The sequence below is a fragment of the Sus scrofa genome, chromosome 4 (assembly GCF_000003025.6).
Source record: "Sus scrofa isolate TJ Tabasco breed Duroc chromosome 4, Sscrofa11.1, whole genome shotgun sequence".
NCBI lineage: Eukaryota > Metazoa > Chordata > Mammalia > Artiodactyla > Suidae > Sus > Sus scrofa.
Genome location: NC_010446.5, coordinates 82133892 through 82161744, shown reverse-complemented (window position 1 = coordinate 82161744; position 27853 = coordinate 82133892). Strand labels below are relative to the sequence as shown.

The 27853-nt window shown below is 37.5% G+C and overlaps 2 long non-coding RNA genes and 1 pseudogene across 8 annotated transcripts in view; 2 read left to right on the top strand and 1 right to left on the bottom strand.

Annotated features, from left to right (window-relative positions):
• Positions 1-27853, top strand: part of LOC106510108 — a 198604-nt pseudogene that overhangs the window by 70776 nt on the left and 99975 nt on the right.
• The window catches only part of LOC110260299, a 51171-nt gene that overhangs the window by 15787 nt on the left and 7531 nt on the right, over positions 1-27853 (bottom strand). For 3 of the 7 annotated variants that reach the window (XR_002343344.1, XR_002343345.1, XR_002343343.1), the window contains exon 2: positions 25507-25609. This is a non-coding gene — a long non-coding RNA (uncharacterized LOC110260299). Of the gene's footprint in view, positions 1-14740; positions 16310-20208; positions 22496-23699; positions 25286-25376; positions 25610-27853 lie in introns of those variants that run through there. The other 4 variants (XR_002343349.1, XR_002343346.1, XR_002343347.1 and 1 more) reach the window with 4 other exon arrangements.
• Positions 1133-27853, top strand: LOC106510101. Its single transcript, XR_002343351.1, has 3 exons — positions 1133-2126; positions 2483-2545; positions 25360-27853. It is a non-coding gene; the product is annotated as an uncharacterized LOC106510101 (long non-coding RNA).

The window sequence follows — 27853 nt, the reverse complement described above, 5'->3', positions numbered from 1 at the left end:
GGAGATCATGCATCATTGGCCTTCTCACTCAAAAACACCTACCTGAAAAGAGAAATACTAAGGCTGATATACTGAGAATATAGGGGTGTCATCCTTGGTCAACATCAGTGTTCAGAAGGCAGGAAGGCAACTGCATTCCACACTGGCTAAAACCATCACATCAATTTGTGTCCCCCCCCCCCCAAGTATCTTGTAGGAATGTTTTAAAATTTAAGACAAGGAAAATGGAGGACAGCTAGACACAGAGAAAGTAATTATATATTTAGGGCACTGTGAGATCTTAATAAAAATTTGATGAGTACAGATTATCTGTTGTATTTATGCATTCATTTAACAAACATTACAAATTGCCTCTTATGTCCCAGACCCTGGTCTGGGTGCTAGGAATTCAAAGATAAATAAATATATTCACTGCCCATTGTTTCTCAGAAGTTATGGAGCTAGGAAACTCAGATAAAAGAAGATGGGTGTTATTAGAGCTTACGGGGGAGCTCCAACTATGTTTAACTATATTAGCAAGGATTCTAGGACACCGCTTAAGGCGTTTACTAGTTTTAAAAGGATACATAATATTAATCAGGTAAATAAGGGAAGAGCATTCCTGGTAGAAAGATGAGCACATGTCAAGGCTCCAGAGCATGATATAATCAGGAAACGATAACAAATTGATTCTTTTTCAAGTGTTTTTCTGGTGCATATTTGGGGAAAGGTATAGGTATGTGCTATTCTACACTTACTTGACTATAAGTGACAAAATCTAACATAAAGCTGCTTAAGGAAAGGTGAGAATTTAGTCATTCATGGAAGTAAAATACCAAGGATAGAATTTCAAGAATGGCTAGATTTAGGAGGCCAGTGTCATCAGACTCAGTGTCTGTCTCTCCATCCCTTAGCACTGTTTTCCATTTTATTAGCCCATTTTCCATTTTTTTTCTTTTATTTCTTTTTAGGGCCACACTTGCAGCATATGGAATTTCCCAGGCTGGGGGTTGAGCAGTAGAATCAGAGCTGTAGCTGAGGCCTACACCACAGCCATGGCAGTGCTGGATCTGAGCCACGTCTGTGACCTGCTTCTCCATTTAAGGCAACACTGGATCCTTAACCCACTGAGCGAGGCCAGGGATTGAACCCACATTCTCATGGAGACTATGTTGGATTCTTAACCCACTGAGCCACAATGGGAATTCCTATTGGCCCATTTTCCAATAGGCGAAAGTATACTTAAGGAGACTGGCAGTTTCAACCTTATGTAATCCATGCAGCTGGGTATATACTCACGATAAATGAAAATATATATCCATGCAGAAACTATTATACAAATATTTATAGCAGTATTATACACAATAGCCAAAGGGTGAAAAAAACTCAATCGCCTATCAAGAGATGACTGGATATACACACTGTGGTATATACATGCAACAGAACATTATTCAGTTATAAAAAGAAATGAAGCATTGAAACATGCTACAAATCAGATGAAAACACCATGTTAAGTGAAAGAAGCCAGATACAAAGTTCACATATTATATAATTTCTTTCATGTGAAATGAATACCCAGAATAGGCAAGTCCATGGAGGCAGATTAGTGGAAGGGGAATGAGGAATGATTACTTAATGGATATATTTCTGTTTTGAAACTAGAGAGAAAAAGTTTTGAAACTTCAGAGAAACATTGGTTGTACAATACTGTGAATGCCTCCGAATTGCGCGCTTTAAGATATGTCATTAATTTTATGTTGTGTAGAATTCACCTCAATTTTTTAAAAAACACATCCGACTCAAAGCATCACAGAGCTCTAATCTTTTTCTTCAGAAGTCTCCCCATATACAACAGAACAAAACCCCAAGTACTTATTTTGGCATTCAAGACCTTTTACAACTTGTCCTAAACTATATCCACTCTCCTCCACTCCAAATTTCCACTACTTCAAGTCCTCTATGCTCCAGTCACACTGAATGGTAGCTCAATATTGCCCAAACATGTGGGCATAACCTTGCATTGCAATGTTCTTTCATAACTAACTGCATATGCTATTCTTCCCAGCTACGCTATGAGCATCACAAAGGAAGAGACAACAACTGATTCATCTTGTCCTTTCCAGATCTAACCCTGGGACTGGTATTAAGTGAGTAATTAAATAAATGTTTGTTGAATTGAATTGAATGTGCTTGGAAACCCTAGGGAAAATCCTCCAGAATCCTTCTGGGATTGTAACTGTTCAGTGAAGAGTTACTTAGAATTAGAAATTAACCTTTTTTGAGGCTGTTCCTTAGAAGTAGAAATTAACCTATTTTGTTAAGAAAACATTAGGATGGATACATTGTCTCTTTCACTTGCTTTTGGAAAATACCAGGAAAAAAAAAGAATGCTGAAATGTAGCAAATATTCTAAAGGTTTATGGTATTATAATTAGGGGGTGGGAGGAAAAAGGGGAGGTAAAGTAGGTGGTATAATAGAAATTTTTGCAATCTGGTCTTGAAGGAAATGAGAAGAGCTAAATCAGATATCCTGGACTTTCTATGGACCTGCCTTCAATGGAGGGAGGTAAGAGGAAGGGGAGATGTTAGGCAAAGGACAGACAAATCCAAGTTAGCACTCTCTGTTTCTGCCATGTTCTGGTACAGAATTTACCCATGACAGAGCAATACCATGTATATGGTGGTTGAAACTGGCATGAGAAATTAAAAAGACTCTCTGGTATAAATGAAGTATCCCCTTGTTGATCATATTCTCTAAATGTTATACAGTGATTCTCCTAATAGAACCGTCCATGCTACAAAACATCTAGAGTCACATATACAATGAGTTCAGAAGTGGTATTTAGAACCAATAACAAAACAATGATGATATAAATGAAGGCACATAAATATCCTTCATGTGCCCATTAGCATTCTCGTTAAAGGCAACATGGAAATGAGAATACAGAATGTTTAACTAGAAAAGCTTATAGTTTACTGGGATAGACAGACAAACAAGTGAAGTTTAACTCAGTGCTAAGTGTCATTCCCGATTTAGCAAAGGGCTGCTGAACTCTCAAGCCTTGGTAGTCTTATCTGTGAAAAGGAGATTAGCAAATCTAATTCAGATAGAGAATTTAAAGAGATGGGGCCTGAGGAGCAGACTGCTCTCTTCCCCAGAAAATTACAACAGTTGCTCTGAGCTATGGGAGGAAAAAAAATCTATTGGGGAAGTGCCCAAGGGCAGGGATGTGTATGCAATTTATCTCTGTATCTCTCACAATACCTAACATATGGTGGATATTCAACTTTAAATTTGAGTCTAACTGAAGCATATATTGTGCTTCAAGGGCTCTTCCAAACATCAGATATGCCAGAGGCAGCAGGCATGCAAGGTTTTACTTGCACCCCACCAAAAATGCAACTCCTAACTGAAAGGTAGAGTCAACCAAAACAGAAAGTGGTGGGCAGAAACTCCCTACTTATACTCTGTTACAGGGGCAGAAACATTGGTTCCTAGTAGAATAATATCTCAACACACCAGACACAGAGACAAAAAATGGTCGGAAACCTTGCCCACCAATTCTTCTGAAACAAGTTCCTCCAAGTGGGGGTTGTGAAAGTCAAACCCTAGCCCCACTAAGGGAAGTGTACAAATTAGTCATACAGCCACACTTCTGATATTGTTCAAGGCAATTCAAGTTTCAAATACTGCATTCCAGTCAAGAAATACACTAGATGTTCCCTGAAGTGAGCTTTGGAAAATAAGCCTGTCTTAGTCATGCCCCTGGTGAAAAGAGAGATGGAAAGATATCAGTTCCCAAAATGTTGAGACTTCAATCAGATAACTCTGATGCAGACTTGACAGGAAGCTATGCAGAAAATTCACTCTGGGCAGATCCCAACAGTTCACTTCTAAAAGGATTTATGTGATAAAGCCCTTACATGGAGCACAGGTGAGCCAGGCTGAGTTATACAGAGCAGAGAGGATTCTTTGGCTCTTTACCCTAAGAACATGCTAGAGCAAGCCATGTCCACATTCCAAGTCTGGCCTTGGATCTTACCATGATTTAGGCTGGTAGAGGCATGGAAAAGTGAACTCAAGGAAAACTGTTTCAATGTATTTTAAATAGAATAAAGAAAAATTTACTCCAGAAAAGGCCAATTTCTAATTATCAGAAAGCTCCACTATCTGGGGATGTGGTTTAATTATCTTCTTGGTCAACTCATATCCTTGACTCTCATAGAAAGTGGTATCTGGCACTTTGAGTGGTCTTTGGGCTTTGACTGGCCCCTCTCATTTAGAAGGATATCCACATCATTACAGCTCAGCATCTCTATTTACCCAGAGGTCAGACAGCATTATAAGCAAGAAGGACTCTTCTTTTTGTCCTCTCCCTTCACAGTGAGGTAAGGATGAAATTCGATCATCAAGAATTACTTTGAATGCAACACAGCTGTGGCTATGTGCTCCTCTTTAAAAGGAAAATACTCATGGAAAAATAATATGTAAGTCACTTAACTCCTTACAGATTCTCTTCTTAGTTGTTTCTCTCACTGCAGAAAAGACTGGGAGTGAGGGATAAATTAGGAGGTTGGGATTAACATACACACACTATTGTATATAAAATAGATAATAAACAAGAACCTATGGTAGCACTCAGGAAATTATACCCAATATTTTGTATTAACCTGTAAGGGAAAAGAATCTGAAAAGAAAAAGTTATGTATATACAAAACTTTTTAACATATATTAATATATAACTGAATCATTGTGCTATGCATCTGAAACTAACACAATATTGTAAACCAACTACATTTTCATTAAAACAAACAAGCAAAAAAATACTGTGTTAAAATGGCACCTGAAGCGAGAGAGGGATTACAGCTAAAAGGAGAAAAGCATCTCTTGAAATGTCATAGCTTTCTTATTTTTTATAGCAGTACAAAGAGGGGAAACATGAGGTCTGATAAGTTTGTGGTTTGCTTCAGCTATGCAATCAAATCTGCCTCCAATAGTTTATGGAGAACTTGATAGAATAATATCCAATAACAGTTTTTACTCATTTGAAGCAATTGTATTTTAGGAGTAGTGGTAGGCAGGTTGCTAAGGTGGTATCCAGTGACCCTCCTTCTTGAATAATCCCTTCCCTTTGATGGCGCTGGGAGCCTGAGAATAGGATGAGATATCAGTCTCCTGAGGCTATTACATTATATGGCAAAAGGATCTTGCAATTGCTACTAAAGTTGCAAATGAGTTGATCTTACCCTGGCAGAGCCTGACCCAGTCAGGTGAGCCTTCAAAAATAGTCTTCCCTGGCTGACTTTGAAGGAAGAAAGCAAACAGCCATGTTGTGAGCTGCTTAGAGAGAAGGGCAGGAGTCTCTAAGAGCTGAGAATGATCCCTGGCCAACAGCTAACAAGAAAACATTGTGTTGGTCGTATAATCACTTCAGCTGAATTCTGCCAGGAACCTGAATGAACATGGGAGAGGACCTCCCAGATGAGAACCACAGCCTCAGCTGACACCTTGATTACAGCTGAGAAGCCTAAGCAGAGGATTCAGCTAAGCTGTGTCCAAATGCCTCATGCACGGAAACTGTGAGATAGTAAATGCATGTTGCTTCAGCAGCAAATTTTGTGGTAATTTGTTACACAGCGATAGAAAACTAAAACAGGACCAATATTGTCGAATTCTGCATAGTGGCTGATTTTTTTTGAGAACTGCAATCATGCTGAGTTAGAACTTTCCATGAAAAGACAGTTCTTAATTATCTGGGTATCGAAAGCATCAAAGTACTTCTTTTTCAGTAGCAATAAAACACTGACTTTTCTCACTCTGAAAACTCAAAAATAGCGAACAGATTTTCTTTAGAACTTTCCAAAAATAAAGATTTTCTTCTGGGCTGAAATCAGTCTGGGAAATGTTAATCTGGAAGGGGAAAGAAGCTTAAGTAGTGTAAATAGCTCAAAATAGGCTGCATGGTTCTGACCTGTAGAGGGTCTAGAGAAAATTTCTCATTACTTAGAATCACAGAAATGTGTGATCACTATAGTTGCATACAGTGTACCAGAAGAAACCATATCCTTGGGAATATCCTAGCCACTGCAAAGAGTAGCTATCGGGCCAAAGACTGACCTTCTACTAAAAGGTCATCCTTTCATCCTTACTCCAAGGAATTCCAAAATACACTCTCACATCCAGAAGGGATTCGCCAGGGGGCACGGTCCTTCTTTAAGGTGTAAAACAAGATTGCAATTAATTTAAAATAACAAGGTACAGTTTTTCAAATTCTTCAGAAAGTAAATCAATTAACCATCCTGGGACCATATGTCCTTGTCTCTAAAATGAATGTTTGGTCTAATCTCCAGGGTTCTTTCCAGCTCTATGATTGTCACAAGCCTCTTCCATCATTTTACCTACTCGATTTGTCAATGCTGTTACATATGGCTGAATAGGAAAAGCAGCCAATAAGTACACTGGAAGCACTCAATAAATGGAAATTCTTTGTCGTAAAGTATTAAATCAATGTTGGCTGCTCCAGTTATTGTTGCAAAATCTTCCTTCATAGGTCTGATTTTCCAAAACTTTTTATCACCTTTCCAAAACATTCCACTTGACTTATCTTTAATTATGGAGCAATTGAAGACAAAACCAATCCTCTAAAAAGGATTAGCTATAATAGAAGAATTACAAAAAGAGCCTTAACCATGACCTTCACTTGTATATTCCATTCATGGTTCCTTGTAAGTCTCAGCACTGTATTGATTCCTGTGCCCTGCTGAATATCTCTGCCTGGATGCCTTGTCTGCTCTTCAAACTCAATTTACCCAAAATCAAATATATTACTTTTCTTCCCCAATCAGCCCATCCCAGTCAGATTTCTCTATTTCCACAATGTGGCATTTTGTCAATTACTCAATCTTAAAATATTTTCATCAGTTTTTTTTTCTTCCTTTTCTGTCATGCTTATATCTATGCATACAAAATCCTCCTGACATTTCCTTTTATTTAAGATCTATAACATGCCCATGTTGTAAAGATGTGTTGAAACCATATCTTGCCAAGTTATTGGCAAGGTGTTTTATACCTTTTCCTTTCCATTCTCACTGCTTCCACTCTAACTTGAGTGCCTCTTACTGGAGGTGCTGCACAACTTTCTCTCTGCCTCCATTTCCCCTCTCAATTTATCTTACAAAATTCTGCCTGGACTTGTCCTCCTGGAACTCTTCTTTGTGCGTATTCCCTCATTCTTTCAAACCTCCAGGGTGCCTGCATTTCTCACACAATAAAACCCAAACTTCTCTAAGTTATTTTCCCAGGTCCTTGCCAATCTGACTATGGCCTGGAGTTGAGTTGAAAGACTGGAGTTGCTGTCTTGACTCTGAATCTAGGCAAGTCAATAGCTTTTCAGAGCCTCAGCTTTCTCTGCTGTAAAACTAGTGCAGTAACCCCTGTGCCCTAACAAAAAAATTGTGAACCCAACAATTATGTGCAAAGCACACACAAACCATTTCACAGAAAACAGACTTTAGGGGGTTGACGATATCTCTCTAGCTATTTTCTTCTTCTCCATTTCACAAACTATAAGTGTTCTGCTTATTTTAAATGCATTATAAGCATTCTTTTCTCCACATATTTGCTTACTCTGATCCCTCTGAATATATTTACTTTTCTTGCCTTTTCTTCCTGTTTCAGTTGGACTTTTCCTTTAAAGTCAAAATAAATTTCATCTTCACTGGAAACTCTACACCACTTATTTGACACTTAGCTTTTGATAACCTAGACCACTCTTCTTTTTCTATATTCCTTAGATTACCCAAAGAAAATATGAATTATTTGAGAGCAGGGGATCTCTTCATTAACCCAGTGCCCTGCATAGGCAAACATTATATAAACATTTGTTGCTGTGGATGACAATGACAATAGCATCTCAATTATATAGCGTGATCATTCTTAGGTAAATTGGAGACTCTCAGTGTCAATATGTTGACACTCTTGATGAATTCTTAATTAGCATAGTAGCAATTATATTTCACATCTATACTCACAGGGCACTTCACAATTGTTCATCAGTTTTTGTCAAGATATTCTCAGGAGGTAAGTGATAAAAAACATTCCCTGGCATTCTTTTTTCCTAAGTTTAGAAAAGCAAAATACTTTTCTGAGATATATTGAGAATATTCTGCATATTAATTGACATGAGAAAGAAAAATAAATTATTTTTCATGGCCCCTTGTACCAGTGGCAATACTTCTCTAGCAATTTTTTTTTTCTATAGGAAAGCAAATAGTACCTTATTTTATTTAGTTGAACTGCTGAAGATTTGGGAAGTCTCTACCTTTTATTCCAACTGAAACTTCATATTCTAATACCTGAAAAAAAAAAATTTAGTGTTTCTTGGATGACACATTTGGTTTTTGTTTATTGATTTTTCTGATTAAAATAATGCAAATTAAACCCAAAGTAAGTGGAAGGGATGAAATAGAAAACAGAAAATAATAAAAAAAAAAACCAGAAAACCAGATTAAAACAATAAAGTCATTAAAATAGGTAAACCTCTAGTCAAACTGATGAGGGGGAAAAAAGAGATAAAACTTGACAGTAGCAAGAGAGGAATTATCATTGTAGGTCCTATAGACATTAAAAGAATAATAAGGAAATAGAAGTGGCTGTATGCCAATAAACACAATAACTTGAAATAGAAAAAAAATTTTTTTAAATCAAACCACTCCAACTCACTCAAGAATGAAAAAAGAGAACATGAATAGCTTTTCACCTATGAAGGAATTTGAATTTATAATTAAAAAGCCTTCTCCAGAGAAAACTCTAGGCCCAGATAATTTCATGGATTAATTCTATGAAACAGTTATCAAAGAAATAATGTTAATTTTAGACAAACTGTTACAGAAAATAAAAAAGGAACACATCTTAATTCATTTTAAGAGGGTAATACTGCCCAAAGAGCAAAAGTAGAAAAAAAAAAAAAAAACTATGAGGAAAAAAACTACAGATCAATATATTTCGTAACATAGATGGCAAAATTCTTAGCAACATTTTAGCAAGTCAAATTTCTAAACATATAAAAAAATATGTCATGAAAAATGGAGTTTGGTGGTCACTTTGATAGTCAAAAGTAATCAGTGTAGTTTATCATGTTAATAGATTAAAAAAGAAAAGTCAAATAATCATCTCAACAGTTGCAGAAAAAGCATTTGATAAAATTCAACCCTCATACATGATAAAAACACTCAGAAAATAAAGAATAGAAGGGAACTTCCTCAAATTATAAAAAGGCATCTAAAAAACCTTTCTGTCACTCCATGTACAAAAACTAACTTGAAATAGGTTATAGGTATGTATGTAAACATAAGAGGTAAAACTATAAAATTTCTAGGAGAATATGAAGAAGAAAATCTTGGTAATTTAGACAGGCAAATATTTCTACAATAGGACACAGAAAGTATGAACTAAAAGAGAAAAAATTAAGTTGGACTTCATAAAAATTTAAGTCTTTCTCCTCAAAAAATGTTATTCAGAAAATAACGATATTACAGACTGGGAAAAATATTTGAAAAGCATATATCCAATAAATAACATTTTATATATCCAGAATATATAAAGAACACTAACAAAAAGAAAAATAACCCACTAAATGGGAGGATGAGATTTGAATAGACTTCACCAAAAAAGATATACAGATTACATAAAAATACATGAAAAGATGGTCAATGTCATTAGACATTAGGAAAGCATGTATTAAAACCACATTGAGCTACCACTTTGAACCCACTAGAATGGCTAAAATTAAAACAATTAACAATTCCAAGTGTTGGTGAGGCTATGGAACAACTGAAACTCTCATGCATTAAAAAAGGAGCAGTCACTTTGAAAAAGCTTTTGGCAGCTCCTTACAAAGTTAACACTTACCAAATAACCTGCTAATTTCATTCCTACATATTTACCCAAGAGAAATGAAAAACATGTCCAAAGACTTATATTCAAATGTCCATAGCAGCTTTATTCATGATGGTAAGAAACTTGAAATAACTCAAATATCCAAAAACTAGTAAATAAAAAAAAAAATTTAAGTTTGTCTGTACAATGGGTGACCAGTCAGCAATACAAAGGAGCAAAGTACTGATATACCCAACAACATCGCAGAATTGCAGAAGTATTATGTTAGACACAGAAGATATACAGTATGGCATTCTGTTTATATGAAATAGTAGAAAAGGCGAAACCAACAAGCAGCATCAGATAGTTGTTGTGGGGTGGGGAATTAGAAGAAAAGAATGCAAAGGGGTACAAGGAAATGTTTCAGGGTGATCAAAATATTTTATATCTTGATTGTGGCAGTGGTTACATGGGGATAAACATTTGTCAATTCTCATCAAACCGTACATTTTAAACAGTGCAATGTTATTGTATGTAAATTATACCTCAATAAATCTCAAAGTAACACACTCAGATTACAAATAATTTTGTTTTATTTCCCTCCTTTTGGATATTTTTTTATATGGCTTTAAAAACTAAAAAATACCTAAAGTTTATTTTCTACTAACTTAATCTCAAATAATAAACACCCCCATGTTACTAAACACTTTGGAAACATTTAATTACTGCATGATATCCCACTTATAAATATACCACCCTTAATCATTCTCTTATTGGTGGAAATTGAGATTGTGTTCAATTTTTGTCTATATTAATATTCTGATATACTTTATGTACATATTCTTGTACATCTTTTGGAATTTTTTTTCCCTGATAATAGATTCTTTAAAAGTACATTTTTTAGGTCAAAGTATGTGAATATTTTAAGGATTTTAAATGTACTGATAAATTGTTTTCCAGGAAGATTGTACTGATTTAATTCTCTCTAGTGGTATATAAAAGAACCAGTTTTACTGCACTCCTGCCAGAACTGATTGTTATCATTAATTATTATTTGAAATATTTGCTTAAACCTTCCACTTCAGCATGGCACTGGTTTGTAATTCTTCTTTATACTTCTGTTCATAGAGAACCAATCCATATTATCCACCCTCCTGTGGGTAGGGTCAGTTCCATCCATTCCCAAGGATTTGAGACACTTACAGACCACCCGGATAATGGCAGGGTCTACCCTGATATCATCTTCCTGATATTCCAGAGCCTGAGTCTGTCTCCATTTCTTGCCTCTGTCTGACTAGTTATCTCAATTAACACAGCACAATATATCCTAACATAGTTATTGCACATCTTTTCCTGTGATGTAGCTCAGCAACACAGCATAATCCATATTCCATATGGCACAGTTTTGATTTCTTTCTTCATTCCTACTCCCCACCCCATCCCTATCTTTCCCCTTAGTTCTCCTCTCATTTCTCCTGCCTGGTACCTCTTTCCCAGTTACAACCAATGATAGTATAACAGACAAATTTAAGAAAATGCAAAAGGCAGAGTTCCCGTCGTGGCTCAGTGGTTAACAAATCCGACTAGGAACCATGACGTTGCAGGTTCGATCCCTAGTCTTGCTCAGTGGGTTAAGGATCCGGTGTTGCTGTGAGCTGTGCTGAAGGTCACAGACGTGGGCTTGGATCCCGTGTTCCTGTGACTGTGGTGTAGGCTGGTGGCTACAGCTCCGATTAGACCCCTAGCCTGGGAACCTCCATATGCCTTGGGAAGCGGCCCTAGGACAGACAAAAAGACAACAACAACAAAAAAAGAAAAGAAAATGCAAAAGGGATCTGTGACCAGACTGGTCAAACTTCAGCCCATCTTCCCCAGTACCTCCCCTGCTGGACTCCGTGTTCCCTTTTTCTCTTGCCAGATTAATCCTGTGCAGGTCCTAAATTAGTACTGACCACTGATGGCTCAGTTCAATCAGGCTCCAACTGGCTCTGGAGTTGCTTTGAGGCAGGCCAACTTTTTATTCCTGACTCAACCTGTGAGACTCAGCTTGGGCACCATCTCCTCTGAATTAGAGCTCTCAGCTTGTCTTGATACACTTCCTTCCTATATGTTCCAGTGGCACCTCTGCTTTCCCCTATTATTATACATATCCCACTTGATTACAATTGCCTGGTTAGAAAGGCAATCCACCCCACCAGAAATGGGAGCTCCAGGAGGTCAGAGACTCGCTCTTTCATCTACATATCCCTGGCAATTTGCAGTCTTTGGATTTCAGTGCAAGTCTCCTATTTCCACCCTTGTCTTCCAACAAACTTCTCTTCACACAGCAGTCACGGTGATCTTTTAAAAACATAATCATTCTTTTTAATTTACTAATTTTCAGACTTAAGTGGTCAGTGTCCTATTTTTTTTTGCAGTGGATACCAGTGTATTAGTTTTTGTTTAGCTGGTGGTTTGTGGTTCATTACACATTTTAAAATTTGTTTTAATCATTATGAAATCATAGACTTATATAGGTACCATAAGTCAATCAATTGCAGTTGCTTTTGCTTTTGCTTCTCAAACTGCCCCATCTTACACCAGTGAAAGCTCCCTCAAACTAGTTCCTCAAACTATCATGTCAAACTAGATTTTTATGACACAGCTCCCCCTTTTTGGCTGATTCTTTTCTTACCGATACCACAAGGCTTATCATCATCTTGCTTATTTCTAGCCTCAGATTTGGAATAAGCTGTTTCTCCTCAAAGCGCTGGTTCCTTTCAGACCACAACCTGGACATTATGGGTATTTTTTTTGCCATTGGTTTGTCCTTGATCCTGGAATTTTGGAGTGGACAAAATTAGGGAATATGCATCTATCTTACCTGTTCTGTATGACTACATTTCAGAATAATAATAAAAAAGCCCTAGGATTTTTAATCTAGAAAAGAATTGGTTATTAAATGTATAAGAATTAATAAAATCAAAACATCATTACAACCACTAATGAAGTAATAGATTCAGGCAATAAATGTCAACAGATGCTAAAGCCATTAGAAGAGGATGATAGGGAACTTCACAGTGAAAGGATGTGAACCCACTGATCAATTTTAGCATGTCTCAAAATGAGACAACCAGACATTATGTACTGCATGATGTAATGCAGTAAGAAACACATAGTACCACTTAGGCAATATCCTTGCCAAAAAATGTTAAACCTGAATGTAATCAAGATTTAGATCTAAACTGTAGTTTACAGGGCAGTAGAACAAATAGACAGATTCAGAATTTGTTACCATTTGTGGGACAACTAACCTAGTTTATTCAACAAGTCAAAGACCAGGAAAAAAAAAAAAAAAAGGAGAGAGGAGTGAGGTCTGTTACAAATTAAAAGAGACTTACAAGGCATTAAAATAAAGAGTGGAATTTACTTCCCCCAGTCCTGTGGAGCTCCTGCCACAAGCACCACTGGCTGTCAAGGCTAAATGTTCCAGAGGCTCCTCCTCCCAATTCCAGGCCCCCAGTCTGGGGAACCGGACGTGGCATTCAGAACTCTCACTCCTGTGGGTGAGCCTCTGTAATATAGTTACTTTCCAGTCTGTGAGTCACCCATTTCGAGGGTATGGAATTCCTTATATCATGAAAGTGCCCCTCCTCAACTCTCAGTGTGACTTCTTCTTTGTCTTTACGTTTAAGATACCTTTTTTGTAGTTTCCAGTCTATTTTGTTGATGGTCGTTCAGCAGTTGATTGTAATTTTGATGTTTTCATGAGAAAATGAGCATGAGTCCCTCTACTTTGCCATCTTATGTCTCTCAAGGTATTATAACCAAATGCAATGACTGGACTTCATTTAGGTCCTGATTCAAATAAATACATTGTAAAACTCTTTTTTGAGATAATTGGGGAAATGCTAAAGTACATTTGGGATTAGATATTATTAATAAATTTTTGTTAATTTTGTTGGGCATAGTAACAGAATCGTGATGATGTAAGAAAATACCCTTTTTGAAAGAAATATATGTACATGGAAATATTTACAGTTAAGATGATATGATAGGGATTTGCCTTAAAATGAAACACTACAAGGAGAAAGAGAAAGGAAAGAATAAAGAAGTGAAAAAGAAAGAAAAGGGATAGAAAGAAGAAAAGGAAAGGAGGAATGGAAGGAGGGAAGAGAGGAAGACAGGCAAAAGTATTATCTACTGAATCTTGAGATGGGTTCTTAAGAGGGATATTCAAATTGTTCTCTCTACTTTGGTGCTTATTTAACATTTTTTTTATTTTAAAAGTTTTAAACATACATTGCATTAGTGTGTTCCCTCTATTTATTTCCCTAATTCGATATATGCTTCTTATGTGAGTGTCTATTAGAAGGGTAGGCAGATAAGAAGACATTCAAACATGTATGAAAACAAAGAGAAAAGTCAACCATGATCACGGTGTCTACTAATAACCAGCATTGCCATTATTGAGGGGTCTGTTCTCTTGCAGGCTTCCTCCACATTTACACCAACTATGCTATCAGTTTAAATGGCTTACCCTATCATCCTTACCATTTTGGGTGGCATTGCTTTCATTACAAGAGAGGCAAAATACCCTCTCACAGGATCATTTACTATTTATCTTTCTTCTTTTATGAGTTACTTGTTTTGAGAGTCTTGCCATCTATATTACGAACTTTTTTTTTTTTAATTTTTTTTTTTTTGTCTTTTTGCCATTTCTTGGGCTGCTCCTGCAGCATATGGAGATTCCCAGGCTAGGGGTTGAGTCGGAGCTGTAGCCACGAGCTTACACCAGAGCCACAGCAACGCAGGATCCAAGCCGAGTCTGCAACCTACACCACAGCTCACGGCAACACCGGATCCTTAACCCACTGAGCAAGGTTCAGGGATTGAACCCACATCCTCATGGTTCCTAGTCAGATTCATTAACCTCTGAGCCACTATGGGAACTCCCGATATTATGAACTTATTTTTTTGCAGTTGCTGCAGCTGCGCAGAAATCTGCACATACCTTGTGATATAATCATTAACAGGAAAAGCGGAAGGAGCCACTGAAATTTGGCAGCTCTGAAGATTTCAGTGTCCTGCTCTCAAGACCCAGCCCAGTCTTCTCGATTCTCAGGGCAACCATGTACCTCAGAGAGCACCATTCACCTGAAGACAATGTGCTACTCTATTCAGAAGATATAAATAGGGAACTGATTGGAGAGCCCTAGATTTTTTTCGGCTTCAAACATCTGTAGGAGATAAAATATAAAACAAGGCTAGCAAGTGGAAGAAATTTAAAATATGGACTACATTTGTATGAAAAAATATTAAGAATGTGTGACAAATCTTGAGACAGATTTAAAAGATTTTGCTACTTCTAGTCAAAGAACTTTAGTTTCAGAAAGGTTGTTAGAGTACACACAAAAAATAATCAATTAACTTCAGCCAAGCATGGCAGGATCCTTTACCGCTCTGAGATTTATTGTTCTCTTTGTTTCCTGTTCTGTTCCATGATCACTTTCTGCCTTTGTCTCCAAGATTCCAGTTTTGGGTTTTTTGGGGATTTTTTTTTTTTGGTGGGGGGTGGGCCTATGACATGTGAAAGTTCCTGGGCCAGGGGTAGAACCCATGCCACAGCAGTGAAAATTCCAGGTTCCTTAACGTGCCGAGACGCAGAGGAACTCCAAGATCCCATTCTTAAAACAATTTAGAATAAAAGATTTTCCCTTCCCCATTCCTTTTTCTCTTGGATCTGAGTTGAGTGCTCTAAGTCAAGATTCTAGGAGAGCAAAGTGCTTTCAGGAAACTGTGATGCATTTGTGTGAGGCTGTGGCAGGTAGGAGACAGACAAGTATAGAAGAGTCAACGGATTAAGAGAAATAACAGTCAGCATCCAAGTGCTGGAGAAACTGGCACAGGAAAACAGAGTCGGAAGAACCAAGGGCGACTGAGGGAGGTGCAGAATGATGAAACTTATGGAGCATCTATTCTGTGTTATATCTTTTATTGACATGATTTCCTTTCATCCTCGTAAATCTTAGAGATAGGCATGCTATCCATATTTCATAGAGGAGGAAATGGCAACTCAGAAGGGTTAAGTAAATTGCTAAATGTCACACAGCTTGCATATGTTGTTAGAAAGATTCAATACTAGCTCTGCCTGCCCTTTAAAGCCATGATCTTTCTAAAATTATCCAAGCTCCCAAAGAAAAATAGAAAGGTAATATGGATCATGGAGAGATAATGGATTCTCAGATATCAATTTCTGTGAAGTCATAAAGCAGCATTACTTCAAAGATATATAAGAGCTCTATAGAATTATCCTTAAGTCTTACCATTTTTCCTTGAAAAAATAGTGATAACAGGGTTAAACCAGACTGTGCAAATGGCAAACAGGCACATTTTAAGTAAAACTTTCTCAGGTATCCAGGATACAAGCTTATTTTAATCCATGAGAAGATTTCATTTCCATAATGGTCTAGTCTAGGGAAAAAAGAGGAAAATAGGATGTAGGGTGTGTATTTATGGGCTAAAACTCCTGGGAGATTTTGTGCTGGAAAAGAATTTAAACCTTGATAGGTGTTATTGATTTTATCTGGAATGTCCTCCCTTGCCTTCCTCATCTGCCTGGAGAACACTACTGATCCTGAAAAGCCCAGCTCAGCTATTACCTCCTTCACGCCTTCATGACTGAGAGTTAATCCCATCTCTCTCTCTTTTTTTTTTTTTTTTTTTTTTTTTTTTTTTTTTTTGCCACGTATGCAGCATGTGGAAGTTCCCAGGGCCAGGGATCAAACCCTTGCCATAGCAGTGACCCAAGTCACTGTAGTGACAACACCAGATCCTTAACTCTCTCTGCCACAGCAGGAACTCCTATTAATTCCTTCTTTATATCATTTCTGTATCTCTTCCTTTGAGGCTTATGCAGTGCAGCTATGTCATTGTCCACCCTTGTCATTTATGGAGCCGTCTTACCTCCTGGTACAAGAATATCATTGCAGGTATTCATATTTTACAATATATTTTCCAGAAGTCCTGCTTCATCCTCTGCCTATTTCATGTCCATGAGGAAAACTCAGCTCATCCCTAATCTGTACAGCATTTCTTTCTGACCACAATTCCTTTCAGCTGTCTCATCTTTAATACATATTCTTCCACTTCAGTGAGCCCTCCAAGCCTCGCTTAAATTATGCGAGCCAAAACTCCCACCATGCTTTGGTCAATATTCTCAACTTCCATGCTAATTTATAAATCCATTGAACCTTCCCAGAAAAGCATAACCCTGTATCAACCCAATCACTCATCCTCTTGTTGACATACCTGAGTTACTAAGTACCAGGGAGAAAAAGTCATAAACGTGTGTAGATTAGTGCTAATACAAATTCATTCTTTTAAATCTTGGCTCCATCCTGAGAACCACATAGCTGTCCTTTCCTGAGGCCTAAAATGACTTATTACTCTCCAACAGCTTTTTCAGATCCTTCCCATTCTTTTAGAAGCCACTTATCCATCACCTTCTCCATCATTCCAGATGGCCACTCTCTACTCTACTTCACAGAGGCTCCCTGACTGCTCCCTGCCCCACCCCTCAAACATTTACAAATATGGGGCCCCTTATTTTCTTCTGATCCTACCAGATCTTTTTCACCCTTGTAAATTTAATGAAATTGATCTATCCCAGATCATCAATATTCTCCTTACCCTATGTTTCCTCTTTGCAGCATTTTATGACATCATCCTCTTTCCTTTTGTAACTCTCTTCTTGGCTTTTTACATCATTGCCTCATACTTCTCTGGCTATTTCTCAATCCTCATTATAGGCTTCTTCTAACTATTGCTCAGATAAAATTGCCATTCCCCAAAGCCCCATGGTGAAACTCTCTCTATTAACACAGTGTACATTTCTCTTCAGTGCTCATTTACATCCATGCTGTCAGAAACTTTCTATATACTGATGACCTTCCAAATATAGACTTTCAACTCTATAGACTGATGCATCCAGTTTTCTATTTTCCATCTCTACATCAATGCCCAGTGTATGTTTTAAATACTGTTCCTTAAAAACTATTCATCATGGAGTTCCCATTGTGGCTCAGTGGGTTAAGAACCCAGGATAGTCTCCATGAAGATGCAGGTTTGATAAATGGCCTCGCTCAGTGGATTAAAGATCTGGTATTTCTGCAAGCTATGGAGTAGGTTGCAGATGCAGCCCTGATTCAGCATTGCTATGGCTATGGTGTAGGCCCGCAGCTGTACCTCTGGTTCATCCCCTAGCCTGGGAACTTCCATATTCTTCAGTGTACCTGGAAAAAGAAAAAAAAATCTATTCGTCATTATCCCTTCACCAGACCTCAGTGAATGACATCATCATCTACCGTCTACTCATTTGCCCAAGCTAGAAATCTGGAACTCATTTGGTATTCCTCCCTCTCCTTTGTCTTATTAAACTCAACATCCAAATTCTACCTACTTAGCATATCCCATATCCATCTCCTCTCCAATCTCACTCCCACTGTCATGCCTAAATTACTGGAATAGACTATTAAATAGTCTTTCTGCATGTAATCTTGCCTTTTCCACAACATCAACAATCTATTTCTCATACCAACATGCTGAATTATAAATTGGATAAGGTGACTCTGCCTGTTCTCAGAATCCTTCAATACAGCCACTAGATGAGTTTGATTACTTTTTAATATTTAAAGGACAACAAGATAAAATAAAAATGTCATCATGGCTAGAAATTAACATTGAAGAATAAAATCCAAGCTTCTTTCACCATATAAGGACCTTTCTGAGCTCTCTGCCAACATTTCCAAACATATTCCTAGTCATTTAGTCCCCACTCTGTGGCCCAGTCTTGCTAAACTATTCACAAGTCCAGGAGGGTTCCATGTGCCATATTCTCTCCATGACAGTGCTCTGGTGTTTCCTTCTACCTAAATGCCCTATCTCCTGTTCATTTTTCAAGTCTCACTTTGTTAATCACCTTAAAAAAATGATTAATTTTCTCAAGGCTATGTGATACCACAGGATTCACACATATTTTTATGATAGCCCACATAATATATGTAAGATTTTCTGTTCATTTATCTTTCTCCCCAAAAAGGTGTTAAATTCCTTAAGCATACATCTTGGGTCTTACACATTATATCTCATTCATCACTGAATCCCTAGTATCTAGCACTGTTATTTGGTTCAAAAAGACCATGCAAAAATTGGGGGAAAGAAAGAATAAATGAATTATTCAAAATACTGTCATTTCTGTTCTTGATATTTATTGCACTGTTACAAAGAGTCCTAAATTTTATTGGCTTAAAAAAACAATTTATTAGTATGTCTCATAGTTCTGTAGGTTGGTAATCTCAATTGGGTAATTCTTGTCCACAGCCTCCCATGCAATTGCTATCACAAAGTAGCTGGGACTAGAGTCATATGAAGGCTCAAACAACAGACAAGACAGCTGAATCACATGGCCAGCTATTAGTAGGGAGTTCAGCTAGAACTGTCTCCTGGATCTTCTGTATGTGGTCTTTCAATGTAGGCTTGGACTTAGCATAATATGGCAGATGAGCTCTAAGAACATCCCAAGAGTCATATTCCATGAAGCCCATGGTGAAAGCTGTAAGATTTTTTATTAATTTGGAAATGCTGTTATTTTCTTTTTATTTATTTATTTATTTTTTGTCTTTTTTTTTTTTTTTTTTTTTTGCTATTTCTTGGGCCGCTCCCACGGCATATGGAGGTTCCCAGGCTAGACGTAGAATCGGAGCTGTAGCCACCGGCCTACACCAGAGCCACAGCAACGCGGGATCCGAGCCGCATCTGCAACCTACACCACAGCTCAGGGCAACGCCGGATCGTTAACCCACTGAGCAAGGGCAGAGACCGAACCCGCAACCTCATGGTTCCTAGTCGGATTCGTCAACAACTGCACCACGACGGGAACTCCAGAAATGCTGTTATTTTCTTTCTAACTCATTCTATCGATCTATCAAGAAATTAAGGCCAGCTCAAATTCAAGGGAGGGCAAATTTGACTTTATCTTTTGATGTGGAAATGGCAGATTGGTGCAGGGAAGGAAGGAACAGATGATAGCCATCTTCAGAAACTAACATAATTTCAAACCACAAATACACATTACAGTGGGTTCCTATCTAAGATCTATATTTTTGTTCAATTTAGTCATTTTACACATGAAAAGTGTTTCCACTTGTGGAGTAAACAGGATTATGTGAAAAGACAACTATCAATGAAGTACCTAGCACTTCATCATTTCTATACAAAGTTTGAATTGAAAACTAAAAGATTAGAAGTGATTTGTGTTTCCATTACCATTTCATTCTTTTTTTTTTTTTTTTTTGGTCTTTTTTTCTTTTTGCCTTTTCTAGGACCGCTTCCGCGGCATATGGAGGTTCCCAGGCTAGGGGTCCAATCAGAGCTGTAGCCACCGGCCTACACCAGAGCCACAGCAACTCGGGATCCGAGCCACATCTGCAACCTACACCACAGCTCAGGGCAACGCCGGATCGTTAACCCACTGAGCAAGGGCAGGGACCGAACCCGCAACCTCATGGTTCCTAGTCGGATTCGTTAACCACTGCGCCACGACGGGAACTCCACCATTTCATTCTTAAGTGGTCCTTACAGTATGAATATTTGAGAAGTGATAATATATCCACTATTCATTTCTGAAGTTTTTAATTTCTTTGACTTTACAATTCTGTCATTTTGATTTATAAAAAGATTTACTTCAGAAAACAATTTCTTTTAGAATGTTAATTCCTGGAGAATAGGACTTTCTTCTTTTTTCAACTTGAAGTTACCTCCACTATTGTTACAAGGCGAATGAGTATATATTGACTATGATTCAATAAAATAACTGTTTTAACAGTGATAGAATTCTGTATTCAATAGTAGTTATTTTTCACTTAAGGGTAAACTTATAGTAGTCATAGAAGCCTGTGCCTGGTATGGAACATGATTGTTTTAGAGTCACAGTTTAGAACAGTACGAGAGAATATTAATACCTTGATATAGGGTTGGATTAGATTAGACTGTCACAGTTTTAAAAAGGAAAAATATAATATTTAAAACATCTGTGATTTCTTTCTAAAAGAAGTGACATTATTAGATATTGGTGAATCTTTAGTGCTCCCTTTCCTTTACCTAAAGGGGAGAAAAGCAGAGAAAGTGAAAGTTTAAGTCTCTACAGGTTTTGGTACCACTGACGTGTGAGGCAGTTACTAACCAGACACATTGTAGAGTCCATGGATAGAAGAGCGTAGAGCAAAGATGGAGAAGATGACAGGTTTCACCCAGTTAAAGGAAGAAAAGGCCCCCTCACTGCCAGTGATGTGCCCCAGAGTCTGATCAGTGTTTATTCACCTTTCACGCTTTATCCATTACTTTCTATAATTCCATGAAGCTTCTTTCTTCTGTGTTAATTGGGTGGGGGCCTGAAAGATGGAAAAATAGAGTATATACAGAGAGAGGAGGACACATGATGGACAGTATAAAACCACTCCACCATCTCAAACTTTCAGTAAAATCCATTACATGTCTGTGTGCATGAAATTTTCAGGGGTCATGTCCCAGAGCTTGGGTAAAATGATGCAGAAACATAATATATAGAACAGCAAGATGCAGCTGGAAGTGATGAGAGGGGATGTAAGTAACATCCTAACCACCCCCCTACTCCCTTTTCCTTCCTCTCCAAACAATTCTTTTGGAAGGATTGGAGGGACTGAAGGCTATCATTGCTTATAGATTAGGACTGGAAGCAAACTCATTGAATCTTAGTAGCCTGGGTAACTCAGCTGACATGTAGCATACATGATTCCTTATTTAGGTCTAATTCTCTTAGACTCTGAATTCCTTACAGGCAGAAATTTGGATCACTCATCTCAAATTCCCCAAGCCTTACTCGCTAAAATCTACATATATGCCATGCTAAATTTTGTTGGGTTGAAGGAAGGGGGGAAGGAGGGAAGTACTTCATGATTCTTTGGATAACTAAAGAGTGTTAGCTCTAATGACCAATTCTCAAGGTCTAAAATACTACTTTTGCATCTTATATGATGGAAACAGCTGTGAGAAAAGTTTCCCTAAGTTACTGACAACAAATCTTGATTTTTTAAAATACACTAAGGCAAAAAAAAAAAAAAATCCAAAGTTCCCTTTGAAAGACATACATTATGCATGGATGTTAACTGGTCTAGAGTTAGAAAAAGTCATCTATGACAAAAATAAGAATGTTAACATTAACACTATCTCCAGACTAAAGCCTGCAATGTCTACATAATACTTATTCAGGTATTTACAGCTGTTTCCCTAGGGAGATCATTCTTGTGACACTGGAGTAGCTTGGAAAACAATATTTTACATGCAATATGGTGTGTATGAACAGACAGAGGGAAATGTTGATTTTGTACCTGGACCTATCCATAGAGACGCTATTAGAGCTATATTTTTTGTCAGTATCCTCAGCTGATGAATGACATGATCCCAGTGAGATGCCACACATTCAGGAGCATTGTAAAGTGCTTCTAGACTTGAAAATGGTCCCACGCAATTCTTTCAATTGGACAGTTTGTACTTTAAGCTTAAAGAGAAGCTTGAAGAAGAGAACATGGCTTCCTTGCAATGAATTGATGGATGCAGCTGATGCTTAAAAAAAAAAAAAAAAAAAAAACATTGCTGTGCAGAAACTTTTAAGTTTAATTAAGTCCCATTTGTTTATTTTTGTTTTTATTGTCATTACTCTAGGATATGGATCTGAGAAGATATTGCTGTGGCGTATGTCATAGAGTGTTTGGCCTATGTTTTCCTCTAAGAGTTTTATGGTATCTGGTCTTATATTTAGGTCTTTAATCCATTTTGAGTTTATTTTTGTGTATGGTGTTAGGAAGTGTTCTAATTTCATTCTTTTACGTGTGGCTGTCCAGTTTTCTGCACTGCAAAGTCTAAACAAAATGAAAAGACGACCCATAGAATGGGAGAAACTATTTGCAAATGAAGTGACTGATGAGGTATTAACTTCCAAAATTTATAAACGCCTTCTGCAGCTCAATACCAAAAAAACCAAACATCCCATCAAAATGTGGTCAGAAGATCTAACAGACAATTCTCCAAGGAAGACATACAGATGGCCAAAAAACACATGAAAAGATGTGCAACATCGTTAATTATCAGAGAAATGCAAATAAAACCACTATCAGGTACCACCTTACATCAACCAGAAGGGCTATCATCAAAAAGTCTACAAATAATAAATGCTGGCAAACACTATTATACTGTTGGTGGGAATGTAAATTGGTGCAACCACTGTGGAAAACAGTATAGAGATTCCTCAGAAAACTAAAAATAGAATTACCATTTGATCCAGCAATCCTACTCCATGGTTTTATCCAGAGAAAACCATGACTTGAAAAGACACACGGACTCCCATGTTCATTACAGCATTATATACAAAAACCAAGACATGGAAACAACATAAATGTCCATCGACAGAAGAGTGGATAAAGAAGATGTGGCACATATACACAATGGCATTTGCAGCAACATGGATGGACCTGGAGATTATCATGCTAAGTGAAGTCAGTCAGACAGTGAGACACCAACGTCATATGCTACTACTTACATGTTGAATCTAAAAAAGGGACACAATGAACTTCTTTGCAGAACAGATACTGAATCACATACTTTGAAAAACTTATGGTTTCCAAAGGAGACAGTTTGGGGGGGGGCTGCACTGGGGGTTTGGGATGGAAATGCTATAAAATTGGATTGTGATGACCATTCTACAACTATAAATGTAATAAAATTCATTGAGTAATCAAAAAAAAAAAGAAAAAAATCCAAGACCCAGTTGCCTCATGAAAGTTTTAATAGCATTATTTCCAATGGAGACCATAATTCCAGAGATCTAGTTAACGATAAGCACACTCCTATACACATTCCTATCAAAGTTACCCTCTTCGAGTCATCTCTGTGAAACAGTTTGAAAAAAAGCATATTTAAAACTAGTTCGGTTATTACCTTCATTATCAGTAAACAGAATTCACTCACATAAAGAAAAACTGAATAGAACTGAAAAATTTTTAATCTGTCTGCTGTGACATCTACCTAACTCCACATTTCTTTAGAGCCTAGAAATTCTGGGTTTGATTCAGAAGACCTCTGTATCTGAGTTACCTGTGCTAAACTGAATTATTCATTTTCCCCAGTGCATTATGTTCTTTATTTCACTCTATCCTCATATCTGCCAACACTTCCTACTTACATGGGTTCTATTCAACCTTCTGTTTCTTCCAGTTCAGTTTTCCAGTTATCTCTAAGGAATGACCTCTAACCTTCTCCAACATCTTTACCACTGAGTGATCATTCCCTCCTCTGCCTCCTAGTAGCCACAGCCACACATGTAACTCCTAGGTCACGGAGCAGAGGTACCTTGTAGAGTAAGGATCTCAGCTTAAACTAGGAGATTACCACTGCTTTATGATTCCCAGTTCAACTCCAAGATCATGCCCACTGGAACCATGAGAATCTGATAACGGCATGGAAGCAAGAATCCTGAAGTGGCTGCACCTTTTGTGATATCAGATCCCACTCTGTTTTTCTAGTATGTTGCTAGAAAATAAACTTTTTCGGGCAAAGTGCCAATCCTTTGTGTGGGATAAATGAGGGTTTCAGCTACCCATCTTTTGTCATTTCTAGTTTTTGTTAAACCCATTGTTATACATAACCAAAATTGAGCTCTTAAAAGGCTAGTGTACTTAACATATCTGTTCTTATTCCTGAAGTATTTTACCATTAGCTAGTAATATAAGAAGACTCATTTTACACCATAAGATCCTAGAGCTGGAAAGGAAGTTAGAGATTTATGATTCCAAATCTTTATTTTAATACAAGAGGAAACCAGGGCTTAGAAAGAGTTTAGAATTTATTCCAAATCTCAAAGAGATATAGTGATGGAAACAGGACTTAGATGCAAGGGTCCTACTCCCAGTCTACTATAGTTACCTTCTGCCTTTCTGCCTCTTCTCAACTACAGAATTCCTCTGTCTCAGTTGAAAAGATCTTGACATTGCTTATTTCATTCTCTAGGAAATCATTCCTGGTGTTTTGTTTTGTTTTGTTTTCCTTCACTATTCCACTTCACATGACTGCAGGTTCTTGGTTTTTTTTTTTTTTTTTTTTTTGCACATATTATTTTTATTAAAATATAGTTGACTTACAATGTTGTGCCAATTTCTGCGGTACAGCAAAATGACCCAGTCACACTTATGCATACATTCTTTTCCCCATATTATCTTTCATCAGGTTCTATTCTAGGAGATTAGATATAGTTCTCTGTGCCATACATTAGGAACTCATTGCTCATCCACCCCAAATGTAATAGCCTGTATCTGCAAACCCAGACTCCTAGTCCATCCCAGGATTCTTTAGTGTCAGGACCTCTGGTGGAGCAAAAAAAAAAAAAAAAAAATAGGAATCACTTTGATTAATTCCTGTTTTCTTTGCTCCACTAGAGGTCCTGACAAAGAACACAAAGGACCCCTGGAAGTAATGAGAGGAAGTGGAGAACACAGACTCTGGAGTCTGACATCACCATGCAGGTCTGCATACCTCTGCAGAGTCAAATGGATAAAGCATGATAATGCAAAGAAGAGCCTTACCCACACAGTAGATAGATAAATCAATGATAGTTTGTCTGCTCTTTCCCAACACCAGAAACCGGCTGAGACAATCAGGTGATAAAATCAGCAGGACATCAAACATCTGGAATTGAAAACCAATAATGGTGGTTAAAAGAAAATGTTCTGTTTTTAAATAAATGTGCATGAATAGTAATATTAAAAATGGAAAAATATAGCTTGGAGACTTGTTCACTGTGTTTGGGCCCTAGTCTTTTGCTGATTACAGCATAAATTGAGAATGGGTAAATGTTTCACCATGGACAAAGCTTTATATGCTGAATATAGATTTTCTAATGCTTGAGTTTCCATTAGAGTTTACATTTATGTACTTAATGCCTGAGAGGATGCTTGACTAATATATTATATCATTGTGAGTTCACTTTTTTAAAGATGAGTTTAAAAGATGGAAAATGAGCTTTAGAAGCTAACAGAATAAAGAGACTTAAATAGCAAGAAAGCTATAACTCTGGAGCCCCAGATTATCCTGATGTATTAAATTAAAAATTTTTCAATCTTATAACTTGTTCTATTCTTTGCTCTCCACTGACAAGAAAATGATTTTTATAGGAAATCTTTAAAATATTGGTTCTTCATTCATATAGTAATTAGACTGGAAGGACAAAACTGTAAACTTCTTGGAAGCAAAAGAAAACACTAGGTTTTCAAACATGGAGAAATGGAAATAAAAGTGATCTGGAGTATGTACTTTGTGCTAGCCACCCTGCTAGGTAATTTTGAATGTGTCATATCTGAGCCATTACCATTGCATCGTAGGTATTATTAGCCCATTTCACAGATAAAATGCATAAACTTTGGATGACTCACCCAAGATCACATGGATGGTAAAGGGGAGAGTCATGAATCTTTACTAGTGTAGGCCCTACCTTCTGTACAAGAGGCACTGGAAATACATCTATATTTAGAGTCAGAAGATGGGGTTTAGGACCAGGTCTTTTTTTTTTTTTTCTACTGTACAGCATGGTGACCCAGTTACACATACATGTATACATTCTTTTTTCTCACATTATCATGCTCCAACATAACCCCATGTGGCTCACAACATAACTACTTGGCATTGCTTCTACAGTGGCTGTGGCTCAATCCCTGGTTCAGGACCCAGGTCTTTACTCATGAGTATTTAGAGTTTAGTCAAGGCATAGCACTGTCTAGGGTTTAATTTCTTCATGTATAAAATGAGAACCCTAGCACCTCAGGGTACTGTGAGCTGTGAAAGTGATTTTTAAGCTGCCAAAGGCAATTGAAGAAGGCTCGTCTGAAAGGTGGTGATACCCTATAACCCACCTCTCAGAATAAACATGAGGAGTCATTGGACACTGGATGTCACAGTCAATGCAAGCCCAAGGCAGGAGCCTGAAAAGATGAGTTATCAACATTCCTAGGAGTTTTGCAGAGCTCAAGAACTCAATAAAACATTTCTTACAAGTTTGGATTTTCTAAGATAGTTAGTGTAGCATACCTGAGTTCAGAAGCCCAGAGAATACCTTCAGACTGTAGTTTAGGAAATGAGAACTTTGAGAAGCTAATATGGCACAGTCTTTAGTCAAATACATCCCATTATTAGATTTGTGAGGAACCGTGGAAATTACATAGGACCAAACTTTCATTTTGCAGATGAGGGAAGTGAGGCTTAGATGTACAGCTCATCAGTAGCAGAGGTGAGACTAGAACTCACATCTCCTGACCCTGAGTTTGTGTTCTTTTCTACCAAATTCATTGTTCTTCTAACTTCATTTAGACTCAGGAATGGCATAGATACCAAAGTCAAAGACAAAGTATTAATTACTAAGCCTACAAGTAAAAATCTATGTGGGTTTACCCTTACTGAATGACTTGAGGAAAGCTACTTCATACTTGTCTCAGTAGCCTGTAAAATGAGTTATAATAATACTGATTTCAGAGGTTATTGTGAGGATAATACAGGAAAAGTTCTTAGCATAGTCTTCTTACTGTGCTGGTAACTGCTCAACTCTTGTTGGTTATCATACAATCACCAATCTTCTACATGCCATAAAACCCAGTAATGTGACTACCTGTGTGTCTCCTTTTTAGGGTAAACCCTGAACTAGCAGGGACCCTATCAGGAGACACCCTGCATGTAACTTGCGTAGACCCTGTTGGGGGTCAGTCTGTTTATTTCACTTTATCTAGAGTTTGAAGCAATCATAACATGAGAGGATGAGGCTAGACTTGGAGGGAAAAGAGGAGGTGAAGCTTTCATTTTGAGCATTTGAGCCTGAGTCCCAGTTTCTTTTCCTACAGATGAGGATATTAATATCCATTCTTTTTAACTTTGTGGTACTCAAAG